Here is an 18,664-nt window from a genome sequence, read left to right on the forward strand (position 1 = left end):
CTGAAACTGAAAATAAATGTTTGACTCCTGCTTTGCTGCCTTTTGTACATTCTACCTTGGAACATAATGATGGATTGTGTGCCTTCAACCTAATGGGTTTTTCCATAGTGACTCTCTGATTTTAATCCTTCCCTTTTACCTGTTTTTCCATTAGGATCTAGAAAGATCTCAAGATACTTGTCAAGTGGGCTTTAAAATGAGATTTCTTAGATTTCTAATGAACAAATAAGAGAAATAAAGGTCAAGAAAGAGAAGAAAATAAAGATTTCAGACTGTTTTCCAGTGCTGATAAGGCAAAACAACCTACCTGCAAACTGCAGAACATCTCATTCCCTAAAGATATCATCCAGATGCTGGATAAATCACCCACCCTGGTCATCTTAGAAGAGGTAACAAAACCTCTTATGATTTTGAACTTAGTAAATTTTTTTAGTACTAGATATCTGATGATAGCTACCTAAATTGTGATAGTGTTGTCTTGCAGGTAAACTCTGAGAACTGAGAGAAATATTAAGTGAAAAAAAGTACAAGAAATTTGCTTCAATTATGCTATTTTTAACTCTCAACATTTTCTAAATGCAAGTTGCTCTAAATAGTTGATTTGACTGCAATTTATATTAAGGAAACATTTCAACAACATACTGCTTTTTGATAAAAAGTTTGTAGTTAAGAGCATAAAAGTGATTAAAATGAAGTTTTTGGTGGTGGCCTGAGGAAAGCTTTGTTGGGCTGCACTCAGTCATTGAAGGGGTGTCATTTTTTCTTCCTTTAGGTTGCACTGGAAATAAAATGTTAAATAACACGTTGTACTAGAAATAACAAGGTTAAAAATATTCTTAGATTAAAAGTATTGCATTCTTTTCCCTGCTAAAGAAAGATAATTCTCATCCATACCAATAAAAAATTCCCTCTGCAAATTATGGGCAATCAAGCTAACTTCATGTGCCATAAATACCAAATGAGAATACAAACTGTCAGCTACTAGATGTCTTCATGTCTTAATCTATGGTAACTTGCCTTCTGGTTGTGTGGTCCAACAAGTAATTTAAAATCAATTTTGCAAGGCTGCAGTAGTGGTTTTGTACATGGCAGGCCTTCAGCTCTTTATGGGAAGCTGAATTCAGAAGCAATTGCTGCTGTCTTTTGAAGCAAATCTGAGTAATTTTGAATGCCAGGGTTTATGGGCATTATTCTGACTGTATTTAGGAAGCTGAATTAAATATTTTTCCTTTTAAGGATTCAGTGTTTAATTAGCACACACCTTTTAGTAAACCCAGTTGCAGGGCCATGCCGTGTTTGCCTGCCCTTCAGAAACAGAGACTTGAAATGCCACTCTGCTAGAGCAGTTAAACTAGAAGGGCAGCAGCAGAACAAGCAAACTTGCCTTTTGGGGACCATGGCAGTGAAATATTTGTCTTTATCAATACAATTAACTATCAATGGAAAATGAACCCAATTTCATTCTCTTGAGCAACTCTTCCTAATACCTTCAGATACAGTTTAGTCATTATGAAACCCTTTATCCCTCCTCATTGATGGCAGGTCAGTATAATCAGTTTTCTTTACACAAAGGACAGCTGCCTCATGATGAATAAGGCACAGGTTTTCTGTCTTAGAAAAAAAATCTTCCTGTCTCAAGTTTTTCTGTCTTCACGTAGGCTCCATGGGGAGAGTGTTGGAAGCCACGGCATAAAGTTACAATGGAAAAATTGATTTCCTACTGTGGGTACTAATAGATGAAAGTATACAATTAAATCATATCATAACTAAAAATATCTTGGTCACCGTCTCATGGAATCTCCAAATTTTTGAGAATTAGCAGAAAAGATTGGACTGTCTAATTAATGCCTTTTAGCATTACTGTCTGACATTTCCCTGTCATAATTCTGAAATCTTGTACATTTACAACTATTTCATGCTTTTTTGCTCCTGGTTTGTTAACTGATGCTTTAAAATCAATTGCTTTCTCAGTTCAGTCTATTTTATCTGTGCAGTTGATATCTACACTTGAAACAGTGGTAAAAAAAGTGTTGCAATGACACACATAGAATACTGTGCCAGGGTATTTCTCATTGATGAAACACTGAACTTCAAATGGCAGAATCATGAAAGACTTATGCAAGACACCTCAAGTCAGTTTGCAGTACTCTCTATGTGAACTGGAAGGTCTAAAAATAATCTCAAATCCCTATTTAGATAGTGACTACTTAAGGGCAGATCAAGGTTGTATCTATGAATTTTTTAAAGTAGTTGTATTTTTGAGCAAATACCTTGAATTTATTCTGTTATATATCCTTTCAATTTTATGTGGCTTTTACTGTGCCATTTATTTTAGCTACAACATTTGGCACAACCTCTGCTTTTGTATTCTGTTATCTACTTAAGAAATCATTCTTACTTTATTTTAATTTGTCAGTTTATTTCTTTGCAAGACAAAGAAAACATTGAGCCTATATGGTAATAATTCACAGAGGAGGAGAAAATGGAGGTAGTGAGGGTGAATCATCACATCTGCTGTTCTTTCCTTTAATAAGAGAAAACCTTCGAAAGCATAATTGGGCAACCCTTAGACAGAGTGATTAGTTATCCTTCAGTATGGCTAATTAAATGTTTACTAAGCCCATCAATAAGAATTTGGATGTACAAAACTCAGAAAGAAGCAACACATTGAGGTATCTGTTGAACATCAGTAATCTTTTCTTGCTTTCCTTCAGAAGACAGATGACCTACTGAGACAAACACAGGGATTTCACTGAAACTGGGGAGAAATTTAATCTTCTGTCTCGGTTTCCCTAAATCTCTGCTATGTGTGCAGGAAAATGGGAGTCACTGTCTGCAGGGTAAGCAGGCTGGTTGCTGCTGACAACAGCACACTACAGCTGCTGTTAGCAGAAACCAGGATGCATGGACCCACTTATTCAGCTGTACTTGAATGGCTGATGGCTGTATATGTAAGATCTTGAAGAACTTTTCATACTTGTTTTGATAAAGACATTTCACTTTTACTTCTGTATGGAACCAAGTGTAACTGCAGCAAACTTATCCTAGGCAGCCCTAATTCCAGTTTACAAGGGAGTTCTCAGGAATTTCTGTGTGAACTTGGAAGCAAAGTAATGCTTCTTCTCCTATTCTGATGTCCAAAAAGTCATAGTTCAGAACTGCAGGTATGAAAGAGGAGGCTTGGATTAACTAAGTTACTGCAACTTGCATGAAATAACTTCCGTCATTAATTAAATCCTTTAATTGAAAGATAATCTGAACTGTTACTGCTTGAACAAATATATTTAGATTGCTCACAACTATTCTGAAAGCATTTTGGATGTGTCTATATCTCAATTTTTCTGCTTTGCAAAGCAGAAAATGGTTACTGCTTTAGCAGGACCTTTTCAGCTAACAAAAGAACAAACTTGGCTTCATTAAGACTAATGGGGAGGAGAAACAAAGAGAAGTGAGCAGGGAGTAGTGTTGGCTGTTCTCCACACTAGCACCAAAACATTTGCTTATTTGTGGTCTTGTGGTTTGGGAAGGCCCTACAGGATCAGACACTACTGAAGGCTTTCCTGAGCTCTAGAGTTACCTCAGGCAGGCTCTTTGTCAGGGCAGGTTTCCCACTGTCCAACAGTGCCTTCTGGAGAGGGAGCCAGATTGCACAGCAAAGCCCCAGCTCTGAGGTACCTTCTATTGGTACTTGAATGTGAAGGAAGTGACAAATGGAAGATATTTTTTTCCATTATTTTGTTCTTTACTATACCAAGAACACATTTTTAATAATATCAAGAGTCGTTATTCAGAGGGAACCATTTGCCACATAATTTCATAAATACTTTCCACACCTGCAATGTGTTTCAGTCAAACAAAAGTTGTAATAAGGTAAATGCTGTTTTAAACTTCCCTACTGTACTTTGCTACAACTTTTTAATGCTGAAAAGTTCAGCAAGGTAGGGAACCGAGAATACATAATTCTGACCTAAGTGAGTCTTGTGAAAACACTGGGGAAGGTACTTCAGGAAGCAATTTAGTAGTCAGCATGTAGCAGAGATGAGAATAATTATCAAACAGCTGTACATATTCACAGACTTATGCTGTGATCCAGTTAGCATGCTGGTGGCATAGAACGTCAGATCAGATAAGGCATCCATTGCAACACAGATCTGACAGCACTTTAAATCCAAGGATCACTGTGCAACATGTAACATCAGTATCAACGTCTCACCTTTTTAGGATGGCTGCAGAAATGAACTCTCAGTAGGGTGTGGCTGTGTGATCCATTTGCTATCAAGCAAACCTGTTATATTTAAGAAAGCATCTGAAAGGGAGCAAGAAATCACTACAATACCTACCCACTGAAAAAAGAAGCAGTAAATCTAACTTCTGCATGACTAGTTTAGGATAAACCACACGTGGATGAAGGTAACCCAAAGGGAGGCTTTGCTCACAGAGTAGACATAAAACACACCACCCAGTGTAATTTGGCTGTCCCAGCTTTCTGTCACAGTGCTTCAAAGCTGGCAGCACAGTTACTAAAAATCTTCTCCTAGATGAAGGTGATGGTTGAACCACAGGGTTTCAAAGCATCAACAGCAAGGGCATTCATGGAACTAGAACATACAGGATCCTCTGTGCAAAGCCTTCAGCACCTTTCAATGCCATGTAATTCAGGGGCAGATGGGTTAGTGCTCAAACTTCTAAATTTACCTGTTAACTGTAACTCTTTTTTTTTCTTTTAAACAACATTTGAAAGATTCTCCTATTGTGGTCATTAGCAAAAGTGTAAATTAACTTCTAATTTAAAACTACACTGAATAGTGACTTTTGATGAGCAAGTAAAGAGAAAATGTTTGGAAATACTGTACCAGTTTATTTGTAAGTTAACTAATAACACATCCTGCTTTGCAAAATGCTTCATAACTACCTGAAAAGCCCTATATAAACATTAGTACTAGAGATGCCTTTCTAAAAGCCAGCTCCAGTTGGATTACAGTATTTTTTTGCTGCGTTTTCTGCAGTACTTTGATTTTGATGAGGAAGAATCCTACCTCTGTTTAGCTGACCACATGTGTCTTCTTCTGAATTTTGGTGGGAGGGAAGGAGGCAGCACAACTCTCAGGACTTTTTAACATTGCTTTTTTTTTCCTCAAAAAAAACCCTAAAAACTAAAACAAACAAAAAGGGACAGAGCCAAACATTTTGTAACTGCTCCCCATGTTACTATATCATGTATTAAACCAGAAAAAGCCAGAAAGACAATTGCTGGGAGCAGTAAGGCAACTGTTTAAAAGCAGGGACTCACATGGAACTGATGGGACTCACATCAGTTCCCATGTTATTGGAGATTCTCAGTCTGGATAGAAACAGTACTTCTCATACTCATTGGCTTGGCTTTCTTTTTTTTTTTTTTTTATTAATGATTAATGTACAAGTATGTAATTCATGTCCAAGACAACACGCATCCAATTTGTCTTATTTGTAGGCTGCAGATTCACAGATTTTGTGCTTCACTGTAATAAAAAGAAGCATTTTCTTCCCCCAAGGAAACAAACAAAAAAGGACAGAGTCAAATATTTCGTGCAGTCTCCACGCAAAGCGCAGCCCGCACTGGCAGCCCCCCGGTGCGGGGCAGCGGCGGACGCCGGGCGGGCCGAGCTCGGGGGCGGCGGGGCCGGACTCTGTCCCGGGGGACTCCCCCGGCCCTGCGGCCCCTCGCTCGGGCCCGGCCCCGCCCGGCCGAGCCGGCGCCGTGTGCGCTCCGCGGGCGGCGGGACTACACGGCCCGGCGGGCCCCGGGCGCGCTGGGCCCCGCCGCGCTCGCCCCCGCCGCGCTCGCCCCCGCCGCGCTCGCCCCCGCCGCGCTCGCCCCCGCCGCGCTCGCCCCCGCCGCGCTCGCCCCCGCCGCGCTCGCCCCCGCCGCGCTCGCCCCCGCCGCCCGTGCCGGGCCCGCGGGGCGGGGCGGCCGCAGCGCGGCGGGCGGGGCGCGGCCCCAGTGCCCGGGGGCGGGAGCGCGGCGCCGGCCCCGCCCGTGGCGCTCCGTGGAGCTGTTCAGCGCCCCGGTGCTGAGTGTGCCCGCGGTGCTGAGCGTGCCCGCGGTGCTGAGTGTGCCCGCGGTGCTGAGTGTGCCCGCGGTGCTGAGTGTGCCCGCGGTGCTGAGTGTGCCCGCGGCTCCCCCAGGCTCCGGCGGCGGTCCCTCCCCGGCGCCCCCGGCGCGGCGATGGCCCCGGCGCTCTGAGTGCCCGCCCGCCGCGCCCCGCCGTGGATGCAGCAGCTCCAGGCGCCTCTGGCAGGTAAAGCCTTTCCCTCCCCGCCCCTCCGCGTTGCATCCCCGGCCGCCCTCTGCTCCGAGCTGCCGGCTCCGGGGGCTTTGGCCGAGCCGAGAGCCGGCGGCTGCCGGAGGCGCGAGTGGCGTGGCGGGGAGCGAGCCCCGCGAGGCGAGCGCGGGGAACAAAGCGGTGCCGTGCATGTGCTTTTTGAGTAGTTTTGTTATTTTAATTTCCGGGGAGTGCAGAAAGGAAGAGCGGGGTGGCTGGTTAGCTGCAAATATCTGTGCTTAGTTAGATGTAGGGAAAAAAACCCTAATAATATTCATTTGCTCGTGGAATCCTGTTCCTATTCTCATGGTTCAGTGGTGGAAAAGATGTGTTTGTCATACAGGTAAGGTAGTGCTATAGTCAAGACTGCAAAATGGTTTCCTTGAGTACCCTCCTTAACTGTAATGCTTGTATAAATTTTGCACAGCAATCATTTCTTACTTATTTCTGTGTGGATCCCCAGCCTCACCAAGCTTGGACAAGCAGCAGAGGGTTAGAGACAGTGTAGCAGACACAGTGTTTCTGTGAAGAGGTTTCAGAAAAAGGGAGGAAAAAATCCCACTGTATTTAAGGCCAAATGACAAGTTGCATCCTACATGAAGTCATTTACAGCCAAGCATTGTGCTGCTATGCCTGATGCTTCAGGCTTCCTCTTAGTGCTGGGTGATGAATAGTGAATTGAGCAAGCCTATTAAATGTGCATAGTCAAGCAGCAAGTGTTCTTAACTGCTTGTACTGTAGTAGCTACTGTTGTCACAGGATCAGTGAGTATTCCTCAGCTATCAAAAGACTATATTTTACCCTAGATTGAGTAGCATGCAGCTGTACCCCTTTTGTGATGCTGGTAATTCGGGTTAACTTAAAATTTCTCAGTGTGGCATGGAAAGGGGGAGGCTGGCAAAACAGAAACTCAGCACTCTTCCTGGGTGTAGACAGGGAGAAAAGTTTAACCTAAGAGACTGCCTGTAGCCAGACCAGGGATTTGCACAGTTTCTGTGCTGGTTTTGAAAAGAAACTGAAGAACCAAAAGATTAAAAGAACCAAAGATTAAAAAATTGCTTCCTTTGGAATACCAAATACAATCTAATTAGTATACTCCTAGCACTTCGTCTTAGCTCACTTCTGCTCTGTATCCAGAATTTCTTTGTGTCTAAGGCATCCCCTGCACCTCATGTTACTATGTCATGTATTAAACCAGAAAAAGAGCCAGAAAGACAATTGCTAGGAGCAGTAAGGCAACTGTCTAAAAGCACCAGTTCCCATGTTATTAGAGATTCTCCAGTCTGGAGAGAAACATAGTACTTCTTATATTCATTGACTAGGATTTTTTTTTTTTAAACCAATGATTAAGGTTCAGGTATGTAATTCATTTCCAAGATAGCATCCATTCAATTTGTCTTATATAGGCTGCAGATTAACAGATTTTGTGCTTTACTGTAATGAAAAGAAGTTGAACAGTTTGGGTACTATCTGACTGTCATTGCACATCCAAAAGCTCTCCTCCCAGCAGGTACCTTGGACATGCAGGGGCATAACCATAATGTCTGTAGCCTTTTAGGAATAATCGAGTTAACAATTATAACAGTGCATTAGTGTAAAATTAAAAATCAATTTGTGCACATGACTGTATGCAAGGCAAGCTTCCCCCTCCCCAGCAGAATGACAAGATTTCCTGACACAGCTCCTCCCTACCTCTGCCTTTTAGTCTAAGCACCAGCAAAGCCTCAGAGCACGTGATCAGCTATGTGTGATTTAAGCAATGCTATTGAATTTTTTCCACAGGGAACAATTACTGTAGTGTGACAAGTCAACCATTTTGATCTTAACAGATCTAGCTCTGTTCAGTGATGGTATCCACTGCCTAACCCACTCTGAATATCTCCCTGGAGCAGTTTGCCTCTAATTTAAAAGGACACTGTTAAACCTTAAAATAGGTTCTCATTTTTGGGTAGGAATAAGAGGCTTAATAGCAGAAGGACACTGTAGACATTTCAGCAGTATATTTTCTGTTGCTGCTGGCTGTAATAGCCCTCAAGAAGCCACCCAAATATCTGAGAAGCCAAGCAGCATGCTCTGACCACACCCCTACTATAATTCACAAACCAGACTCTGGGCTTGCTGCCACATTCATGTTTCTACCTGGTCAGTCAGGACAAAGACAAAGCTGCTTGGTACTAATGAAGCTGGGGCAGCTTTTAATAGAGCCAACGATCTGGTCTGCCCAAAATACACTAAAAATGACACGTGTGTCCCCAGACATTGTTTATGCTAAAGGCTATTGCAAATAGAACATTTATGCTAATTACTTGCATGTCAGCTTGGGCAATAGACAATCAATATTTTTCAGATGTAGGATCCACTGCAACTTTCCCAGTTAGCATGCATTCAGCACAGTACATTAAATCTCAAGTTGCAATTTCTTTGTGGAAATGTTTATTTTAACTTCTACAGTAGACTGCTGAAGTCATGGAAATGTTTCCATTACACTTAAGTAAAAGTCTATTTTTCAAAAAGGCTTGCACGAAAACCTGACCTGGATATATTTTTAACATTAGAACCACGCTTATGACAACACTATACAGTAACAAAAGGCTTAAAAGTAATCCTTATAAGCACAATCTGTACAAAAATGCTATAGTTAAAAATCAACATGTGCTATGGAAAAGCAAAGACTTTTTTTACTGCTATCTATATGAGGGAGAATGACAAGACACATACCTTTGTTAAGGAGAACTGAAGTACCTTGTATTGCCAAAACATCTTTTTAATATGGTCTTTTGTTCCCTGGATTGTGGCTGAGATGGCCTACGTATTTTCTACAATTCTAAAATGAGAAAAAATAATTTAATGTATTGTATAGTAAAAATTCTCTGCTTGAATTCTAGCAATGCTTGGCATTAAACATAACTAGATTTTACTTATGCCCATAAATGCCTCTAAACTCTTATATGATACTCCCAAGTCTACTCTTCAAAGAAGATATTTAAATGCACAATGCAATGTGCATTTAAGCAATTACTGAATTGCTTCCTCTCACAAGAGAGGGCCTGCTAACTCAAAAGAAGTAATCCCCATAACTTCCTTCAAGTATCAAGTGATATTTTCAGCAATTTTTGAAGGTATAGCTTCTAACTTATGAATATTTAACTGTAGTGTTTAAGCATTTGTAGTATGTTCTCCTCAACATTCAGGAGTAAACAGAAGAAAACTGTAACCTCACTTCAGGCATTGTTGCTATAATCATGTACTTTTATGTCTCACAGGTCAAAGTCACTCTAAATTCTGGCAAAATGTTAGACTATGGTTGAACTGTGACATTGCTGTAAAGAGGGACATAATCTGAGCTGACAACACACTGCTGACAAAGATTTGTGCAGAAATATTCACTTCCATTTTATTTTGTTTAGAACAACTAGTTCCTGGGAAATGTGTAGTTTGGGAACAGAAGCTATGCAGAATTGCAATGAATATAAGATTTTCCTGCTTTAAGTTCTACTCAGCTTTGTTTCTAGTGCTTGGGATGGAGGCAAGAGGAAAATGATGGGACATGGGGCAAGCCCTGCACATAAGGTTGTATTTATCCACTGGGAAGTCGCCAGATTTTGATGATTCTTGACTTAATCATGCTCATCCTGGCCCTGTTAGAGTCACTCAGCTTTTACTCTAAAAGCAGCAGAATGCTGCCATGCCTTAGTGAAGTGACCAGCAAACATCCTCTTGGGTCAAAGCAGGAACAAGCAACTTTATGGTTAGAGAAAATCTCCGTGAAGGTGAGGGAGACTGAGCAATCTCTCAGGCTTGAATCTTGTGCTACAACTTTAAGGTTTAAAAATATATATAAAGAGCAGAAAGCAAGCACTCTGCATGTGAGCTGACCCTTACCATCCCAAGGGAAAAATCCCCCCGGTGCAGGATGAGTTCAGTGCCAGGTGCAGAGAGCATGGCCTGGGCTCTGTTCGGGGGCTCACTGCTCTCTCAGAGAACACACTGGGCAAAGAGTTTAACGTGGGGTTACTGCACAGTCACACCCCCCTCCTCACCCTCGCTCCCTTGTATTCTAAAAGCATCAACTTGAGCAGGATTCTATTACTGTTACATAATCTCAAAGTTTAGCCACATACAGCTCCTCAAACCTGAAAGCCAAGCTAATAAATGCAAGACAACTATTTTCTCTGAGGTAGTTAAGACTTCTGTCAACTACTGTTACTCAAGCACAATCTATTTCAGTGTTAACAATAGCAAAAATAACCTCTAAAATGACAAGCCATATCTGTCACTGAAAAGTACACCAGCTTTTAATATATTTTAGAAATGACTCATGTAAGAGAGACAGAATCACTGGATTCCATCTGTCCCTCTTAACTATTTCTAAATGAGTTAACATTGATTAACATTCTTGCTTCAATACAGGTTTTGGTGTTTTTTTAGTTCTTTCCCACCTATACTGTGCTTCAAGTACAGTAGAATCTATTCACTTTTAAGCAAAGACATCTTGCTTTAATCTCTCTCCTCTTTGCCAAAAGAAGAATTAAGTAGTCACTTTATTCCCTTCACTTACTCAAAACATTGATATAACCATGTTGGAAAAAGGGGTAAAAATCTATAGACTCCTTTAGGGTAACTGCAAAGAGGCTAGTGGAAAAATTCATCATCATTTGCTTCAGGAAGTTGTGCAACTTTGTTTTCTTTCTTCACTAAGCAGTTACTGGATGGAGAAAATCTGTGTTTAACCCTTTCTGGGAAGAGAAAAATTATTTAAGAAAAATAAGCAGGTATCTGTTGAGGGGCTGCAGCTCTCTGTACAGGTTACTCCACCCTTCCCATATTGCTCAGCAGAACAGTCTGTCATTGGTATTGAAAACAATGAGAAGTTCTGTCTCGGTGAGAAATGACAAGTGAAAATAATCAGAATAGCGAGTATGCCCCGAAACACTTCAAACGTCTCAGACTGGAAGAAAAACTACTCAGTTCCTGTCTCCTTCATCACAGTTACTTCTGTGAAATCAGTACTGTCATAGGGATGAGAGATCAGACTTTAATAGCTTTTTCCATAGAATCCTTCATCCAGCTCCAAGCTGAACTCCATTGAGGACCCTACCAGCAGAAGACAGGGACAGTCTAGAAAATGCAGCATAGACAAGAGTCTGTTATCCAAGCTAAAGAACTGCCACAGACAAATGAAGAAAGATAAGAACCTTGTTAATTTTATTATTTCCTTGTGGACTGGGATATGTTAGTAGATCTATTCAGAGGATAGAAGTTTGTGTTCTCTTGTCCCCATGAGTGAAAGAAGGATAAAATCCATATTGGAATCCCTTAGTGGCTCTTTGAGAGAGAAAGACAGGGAGGAAGAGACCCTGACAATGAGAGTGCAGAATTATTTCCCGAGCATGTGGATACATCCTTTGCTGACATACAGTGGAGATGAGGATCCTGGTAGTCACAGAGGATGCACAAACCATCCCCTTTTCATGATAGAGCTTTAGAGAGCTTTAAGTTGTGGTTACCCTTCGAACATGGCAAGACAGTGCAAAAGCAAAGATGATTCCATAGTCTAAAACCAGCCCTTCTTTGTTTCTAGTCCTGGGGAAACTTTTCTTAGTCCCACACCAAAGGTGGAAAAATTACTGAAAAAAGCTGATAAGGTGCAATTCTGTAAATTACTCTTGTTACTGCTAGGGTATCAGCTCTATGATAAGCATTCCTTTGAAAGAACAATGTACAATGGAAATGAAGCACAAGAAGTTGGCTACCACAGACTGGCAAACCTAATTCCAGTTGTATATTGCTGTAAATAGATGGGCATATCTTGGCTATAAAAGGATTTTTATTCAATGAGAGGAGGCCCTGAACTTGTCATTTCAGCTTCCTTCTTAAACTATTAACTTTCAAATAACATGAGTGACAGATATTTGCAACTTTTTAAAAATGAGCTTCCTGATCACTTCCCAGAACCTCCAGCTTTAGCCCAATATTCTCCTCTTCATATCTTCCACATCAAAACAGTACTCAGAAAGCAAAAGCTAAGCCCAGTCCTAAAAGAAAGAAAGAAACAAAAAAAACCCCTATGTAGACTTCATTCAGGTCTATCATTCTCCTTGTTTTAATGCTTTTGACTATTATTTTTCACACTATTTTCTCTGACACAAACAAGTTTCAAGTGTCACACCAAAGAGGAGAAGAAGGATCTTTAGTGTGTTTAGTTATTGTAAATAACTCTTCCATTACACCCATTCACTCTTTCACCTGGTGGTCTGCCAGCAGCTACCTGCAATTCTTCCAAAGGGTTCCATAACAGCCTCAAAGAAAGCTTTCCTCTGTGCAGTCTCAGTTTCAAATGTATGTAGTTCTCTCCCAGAAAAGCTAGGAAAATCCTGACAGATGGAAGAACCAGTAAACAGCTTCAGCCCTGGAATGGCTGCATATTAACTCTATGTCAAGCAGAGATTAAGCTCTAATTTCATAATCTGCCTCTGAAGAGCTACTTCTGACAATACACAAGGCTCAGCTCCAGATTTCCCAATTCAGCACTTTCCTGTACATAGTCTTTATGTCTGTGCCACAACACAAGTTGTATCATGTCAGCCATTTTTACAGGATATGAAAAGTCACTTAATCTAACTTCTTATTGAACATATTGTACGTAAATGGAATAGCAAGCCTTGTTTTAAGAAGGATGGAAGATTAATAAACTCTGCAGTGATGTTCCTATTACTTTAGGAGGTTGCAATGAGCATGTCTTGCCAGCTGGAAGTGTGACTTACTCAGATAATTTTGATTAATCAGAATACAATGTAAAAGCTATGATGAAGCTAAAGCCTCTGTATTTTCCATGATGGAAAGAGTTTATTAGCCTAATGGAAAAATTAAGTTTTTATTCACTTCACGCTTCCTTAACTGTATTGGTTCAAATTTTGACTGGTTTGTTAACAGGAATTCTCTTTGGTAACTGAAATTACTTAAAGCACAAAATCTTGAAAACTTGAAAGGCCTAAAAATTTTTTTTTGCAGAGGGAATTAATTGAGATTCCTTTTAGTTAATAGCATGCTAAGTAGCAGCTAGCTCCTTCTAGCCTAGCACGTAAGTAGATTTTACCTGCTCTTAAAATACCCTTCCAATGACATTCTGGTGAATAGTTTTATTCTTCTGAAGCAAGTTTACATGTTATTTCCAGCACAGTAAATTTACATAGACAGCACATTCACCTAACAACGATGACATTCCTTAATATTAATAGGATAATGCTTAGTTTGAATCCAGACTACAGAGTATGTCCTAGTAACAAGCAGGGAAGATAAGCTGTAGCTCACCAGTTTTTGTCTCCAGCTTTCTTGGACTTGACTACTTGCTCTTTTTAGCATAAGATATCTGCAGCTTCACTTAATGAGAAAAAGTGTATTAGTTACCAGTTCACAGCTGCAGACTTCTGGACATTTTCAAATTTGTTTGCCTCTCATGGTTATGATTAATTATAAGGCTTGTCATGACCACACCTGAGTCCCTCACTCAGGGTTTTGGAGACAACTTCTGCTGCCTCAAAGACTAGCACTGTGCTACCTTCCTATTGGAAGTCATGTCCTGGGATTAGGAAGTTGACTTGTCTGAGAGAAAGACAGAAAAAAAATTAATTAACACTCTCACTCTCTTCCATGCTGCTGTCTTCCTTGACTGTTTTCACTTTCTGTGCACAAAAAAATACCAGAACAACACTGTGTAACTTTTAGTAAGACTATTCTGTACTACTGGAATTATTATACTGGCATAAATTCTGTTACCAATATAATAATACAGTTTTAACTTTCTAGCCCAGAACAGAGGGATCTTTTATGAACACACTTCTACCACCATAACAGCATCACAATGGGAGAAGACTTGTTTGAGTGGCAAAGGTTCAGACTGGAACAAACCTTTCTCAGATGGACAGTCCCTCACTAGAGGCATAACATGACAGGTCTAAATTTATGCTGGAGGTCATAGGTACAGTGGGGAAATAAAATCCATTTGCTAAATATTAGTTACTGCTGTAAGCACACAGTTTTCTTTATCATTAAGCAACAAGAAGTATGGAAGACACCTAGAAGATGAGAAACAGTAACATCTAACATGTTATCAGTGTCCCAGGAGTTTTAATCTTCTGGGGCCTTCTTCATGAGGACAGCTGCCAGAGCAGATGCTTGGCTGACTAATTGGCACTAGCAATAAACAATATTTGAATTTGTCCAGGAAAGGAGCAGAGGGGCTGAGAAAGAATTATCAATATATATTAAAAAAAATCTGGTATGTCTCTATTGAAATTATTATCTGTGTGATTCATTTCTGTAACTTGAAATTGCACTAACCCAAGTAGTGGTTTATAAAGCTCTCAACACTATCTGACTGAATTTTAGCTATTGGAAGATTATAAAGCAGGTATAGAGTACAAAAATAAACCAAACTGCTCCTATAATAAGGAATACTATACTCTTGGGGCTTCATAAAACAATTTTGCATCTAGGCCTGACTAGCTTACAAGCAAATAGAACTTTTCATCAAAAAGATTGCTAGATTGTTTAGCAATATACCAGCCCCTGAGCTACAAGACAATCTATCCCATCTGTAACACCAATACCACCACAAAGAAGTTATTATCTAACTTATTGACAAAAGGTATCAATCTCACACTTCTCAGGAGCTATTACCTGACTTCTGTAACATCTGAAAGTACTTGGATGCTTCTTTCAGTGATTGTAGAGTTACTGTGAAACAACGAAAAGAACTGGGCTAGACCTGCCTTGCATTCAGACATGCACTTTCCAGATAGAATTCAGGGGCAAACTAGGTTGTCAAACTGAAGAAAATTACTCTAAAAATTTAGGAAAAGAAGTGATAGACAAACAAATTGCAAAGGAACCTGGAAAAAGGATGAGGCTGAAAAAAGCAACCAATTGCCAAGGACTGAATAGAGAGGATTGAAATATAGGGTATTTGTGTGCAGCTTCTGAATAAAAAATTAACATCTGATGGCATAGTCCCTAGGACTTACATCTAGTCTGAGAAGGAGAGCTGTTAAGATAGTGAGTGAGCCAGCAAGACAGATGGCTGGTGAAGGAACTGACACTGCCAGAGCTGGAACATTCAGTAGAGAGGAAAAACAACAGCTCTACCCATGAAGGAGCTGCTGCCAAGCACGTAAGTGAAGGGAGAGGAATCACGCAATTCCAACAGTTTCTGTCAAATGGGGATGAGGTGCAGAACTGCAGGCAATGGAGAAGGCCCCAAGCCTGACAGTGCAGTACCAGTGCAGCAGCAAACAGACAATGGAATGATTAAAAGGTCATACATTACCTGAAAAAACCAGCAGCAAATAGTACAGAGACGTCAAATTATACAAGTGAGAAAAAAAGATTTTACATGTCAGTACAGAAAATACTCAGTAGACATTAGCACTGAAAAGATAATTCTATCACCTAGAATTCATTTGCAAAAAGTTAGCTCTTAGTATTCAATATGAGAAGCTAAGAATTGTGACATCACCCCACCCCTTCCCCCTGATTTAGACAGGCCTACTAAGAGGAAAATAGTCTCCACAAAGTTTGCATTTCTCACAGCTACAAATTTACTATCAGTAAGATTCCAGACATTCATAACAGTCAACTCCAACACCTGCATCTTGAGACCCACTAAATATTTGCAGTCAAGTTTCTGCATACTTTCAAATATTTTTAGTACAATCCACTTCTCTTTACATTGACAAAAAACAAAATCCTGAAAAATTTGGCCATAACATATTGTTGGAAATAGAGTGACTTAAATGCATGGGAGGCAGAGGTTGTAGGAAGAACAAGTTTGAGAACTGAAGAGTTTTTCAGGCACGGGGAGGTGTCACAAGTTCTCATGAAAATTGATCTCAAATTTTGATTCCATTGTAAGAAGAAATAGTTCTGACAAAAAGGAGGTGTATAATACCCAAAATAAGCACCTAAATTTTAAAAAAAGTTTCTATATTGACTTTCTGTTAGCCAAGTTACTTTTTCTTATGACTTTTCCAGCCTATTACTGCTGCCATTCATTGAGAACAAGATGAAAACTGCATCCTTCTTTTGAGTTCTGTGATGGTGTTTCTGTGTTTAGCATTACTACACAGATATACACTTCAGTACATGCTGTTTTCATCAAGCATGTGCTGTATAATTAGTGTTAAGGCTGTACAGTTCAAGAAAAAAGCTCATTGCTGAAGACAGCTCTCCTGAAACTCTTTAAGCACTGATGAGTCTTTGACCACTCCTGCAGAAGAAAAACAGCTATGGCCTGGACAAATAGAATATTGAAAATCATGTCAAATTTCTTACAGAATAAGATTATCTCTCTGGTATATAGAAAATTAGATTACTTTCCAAGATGCAGAAAGATTTTTAATACACAAACCAGGCAAACTAATTGAATAAACAGTATGGAATGGCTCCAAAACATTATAGATCACACATTAATGCAAAAAGCCAACATAATTATGAAGTGCCCATCTCAGACTTTTAGGTAAACAAAATAGATGTAAACAAACCAGTAATGTCATAATGAGAATAAAACTGATAATCAGAATGACAAAAATAAGTCAATGTAACTGATCAAAATAATTAATATGTTTACAGTTCAGAGAAGAAAATCCAAACAGTTTAAGAATCAGCATAAGCAAGACAACCTAAGTTTACTATTAAGCTATTTTAGAGAGCCAGATAGTGCAAGTCTTAGATGAAGCCATTCTCTCTGCAAACTACAGAGAACCTGAGTACCAATTGAATGCCTTTTCCATCAGTTGGAAACAGGCTCACAGACAGCCGATAGAGCTCAACCCCCCTCAGTGCCTCAAGCCTTGCCACTTAGCTACAGGTATAGCAGAAATTAAAACAGTTTCATGGTGTTTCCCTTCTTACTGAGGCACCTTAAGTTTCCCTTTCCTAGCTTTTTGTTGCATTCCAGTTCTGCCAGGAGGCAGCAGGAAAGCCAGTGCTGGCACAGGTAACAGGAGCAGCCCTCCTACATCCAGGGAGGATTATCAGCTGCTCCAGGCAGGGCAACTTCTGCCAGGCCCTCGCTCAGTCCGAGTCCGTTCTGCAGGCACTGCCCAGGCTGGGAACTGGCACAAGTGGGCAAACAGCCGGCAAGCCAGCCAGGCAGTTTGGCACCAGTAAAGATGGCAGAGCTTAGTCATCATCATCAGTTAAGGCACCTTTTCCCAGGTATAAAGACCGTGTTGTTAAAAGTTTGTTGCGAAGCATTGTTAAGATACAGGTAAGGGAAAAGCGAGGCTGTTTGTCAAGAGGGCACCGACACTTTACTTCTGGAGCCAACGTTAGATACCTCCAAACAAATACAGCATTGAGGAGAATAACGTACAGATAATACATCGCCTGGAGGAACACACCAGCTGCCCCTTCGCCCTTCCCAGCGGAGCAGCGCGGCCATCTCCGACCGCAGCTCCCGGCCCCTCAGCGCCACCGCCCTCACGGCGCGGCCCCGCCCCCGCCCCGAGCAGCCAATGGGAGAGCGCGCGGCGGGAACGCGGGCCCGCGCTGCCCGCACGTGCCGGGGCGCGCGCGCCGTTAGCGGCCCCTGAGGGCGCGCGAGGCCTCCCTCGGCTGTGGGACCGCACGGAGAGACAGGGACGGGCCGGGAAAGGGCCGGGCCAGCCCGGCGAGAGCGGCAGCTGAGACGGGCCGGTGAGCGGGAGGCGCGGGCGGTGCCGCGGGATTTCTGCCTGTAAAGCTCCCGTGGGTCACTCGCTCCTCAGGGTGGGGGTTCTCCGTGGAAAGGCCTCAGGGCGCTTTCTCCAGTGTTGCCATTGGGAATTAACCCTGCTGGGCAGCATGGAGCAAAAAAGGTTTTTGAATGGCAGAAGCTTTACTAAGTAATTAAATGTTTTATGAAATAATTTGTTTCTAAATAAGCGTTGTTTTAATAGGTTTGTCTTTTGGGTTTTTTTGTTTGCCAGTGCGCAGCTCCTCACGGACGGTCCCGGGCTGAGGTCAGAGCCAGCGGCCTGTGCCAGGTTCTTTGCAGGGAGGTGCGAGGTGAGGCTCGGGGTGCGTGTGCCCCTTTTCAGGGCACCTCACAGGGACCAGCCCGGCGCACAAACCCGGAGTTAGGCAAAGGCAACAGCAAGTGATAAGTAAGTCTTGCAGGACAATTTCTTTCGGTTGAATTTAGCGAGAAATGCTGACAGCGCAGCAGGCACGTGGATCTGCCATCCTCCCCCTTAAGTGAGTGAACCTGTGAGTTGGATAAGCACTCTTGATCCTCGAGGGCAGCTTGGGGTGAGCTCTACCAGATTTTATTGAGACTTTAGAATCTTGGGATCAAATTGATTAGCTATTCTGTGTTGTGTTTG

The 18,664-nt window shown here is 41.5% G+C and overlaps 1 long non-coding RNA gene across 5 annotated transcripts in view; it reads right to left on the reverse strand.

Annotated features, from left to right (window-relative positions):
- LOC135421833 (uncharacterized) overlaps positions 1-17,990 on the reverse strand; it is a 78,661-nt gene extending 60,671 nt beyond the window's left edge. For 3 of the 5 annotated variants that reach the window (XR_010434224.1, XR_010434226.1, XR_010434222.1), the window contains exons 1-4: positions 17,674-17,990; positions 9,021-9,126; positions 5,037-5,153; positions 4,214-4,306 (exon numbers count right to left, since the gene is read on the reverse strand). This is a non-coding gene — a long non-coding RNA (uncharacterized LOC135421833). The remainder of the gene's footprint in view (positions 1-4,213; positions 4,307-5,036; positions 5,154-9,020; positions 9,127-17,673) is intronic. The other 2 variants (XR_010434223.1, XR_010434225.1) reach the window with 2 other exon arrangements.
- Positions 17,991-18,664: the final 674 nt, after the last annotated feature.

The sequence above is a fragment of the Pseudopipra pipra genome, chromosome 14 (assembly GCF_036250125.1).
Source record: "Pseudopipra pipra isolate bDixPip1 chromosome 14, bDixPip1.hap1, whole genome shotgun sequence".
Classification (NCBI taxonomy): Eukaryota; Metazoa; Chordata; class Aves; order Passeriformes; family Pipridae; genus Pseudopipra; species Pseudopipra pipra.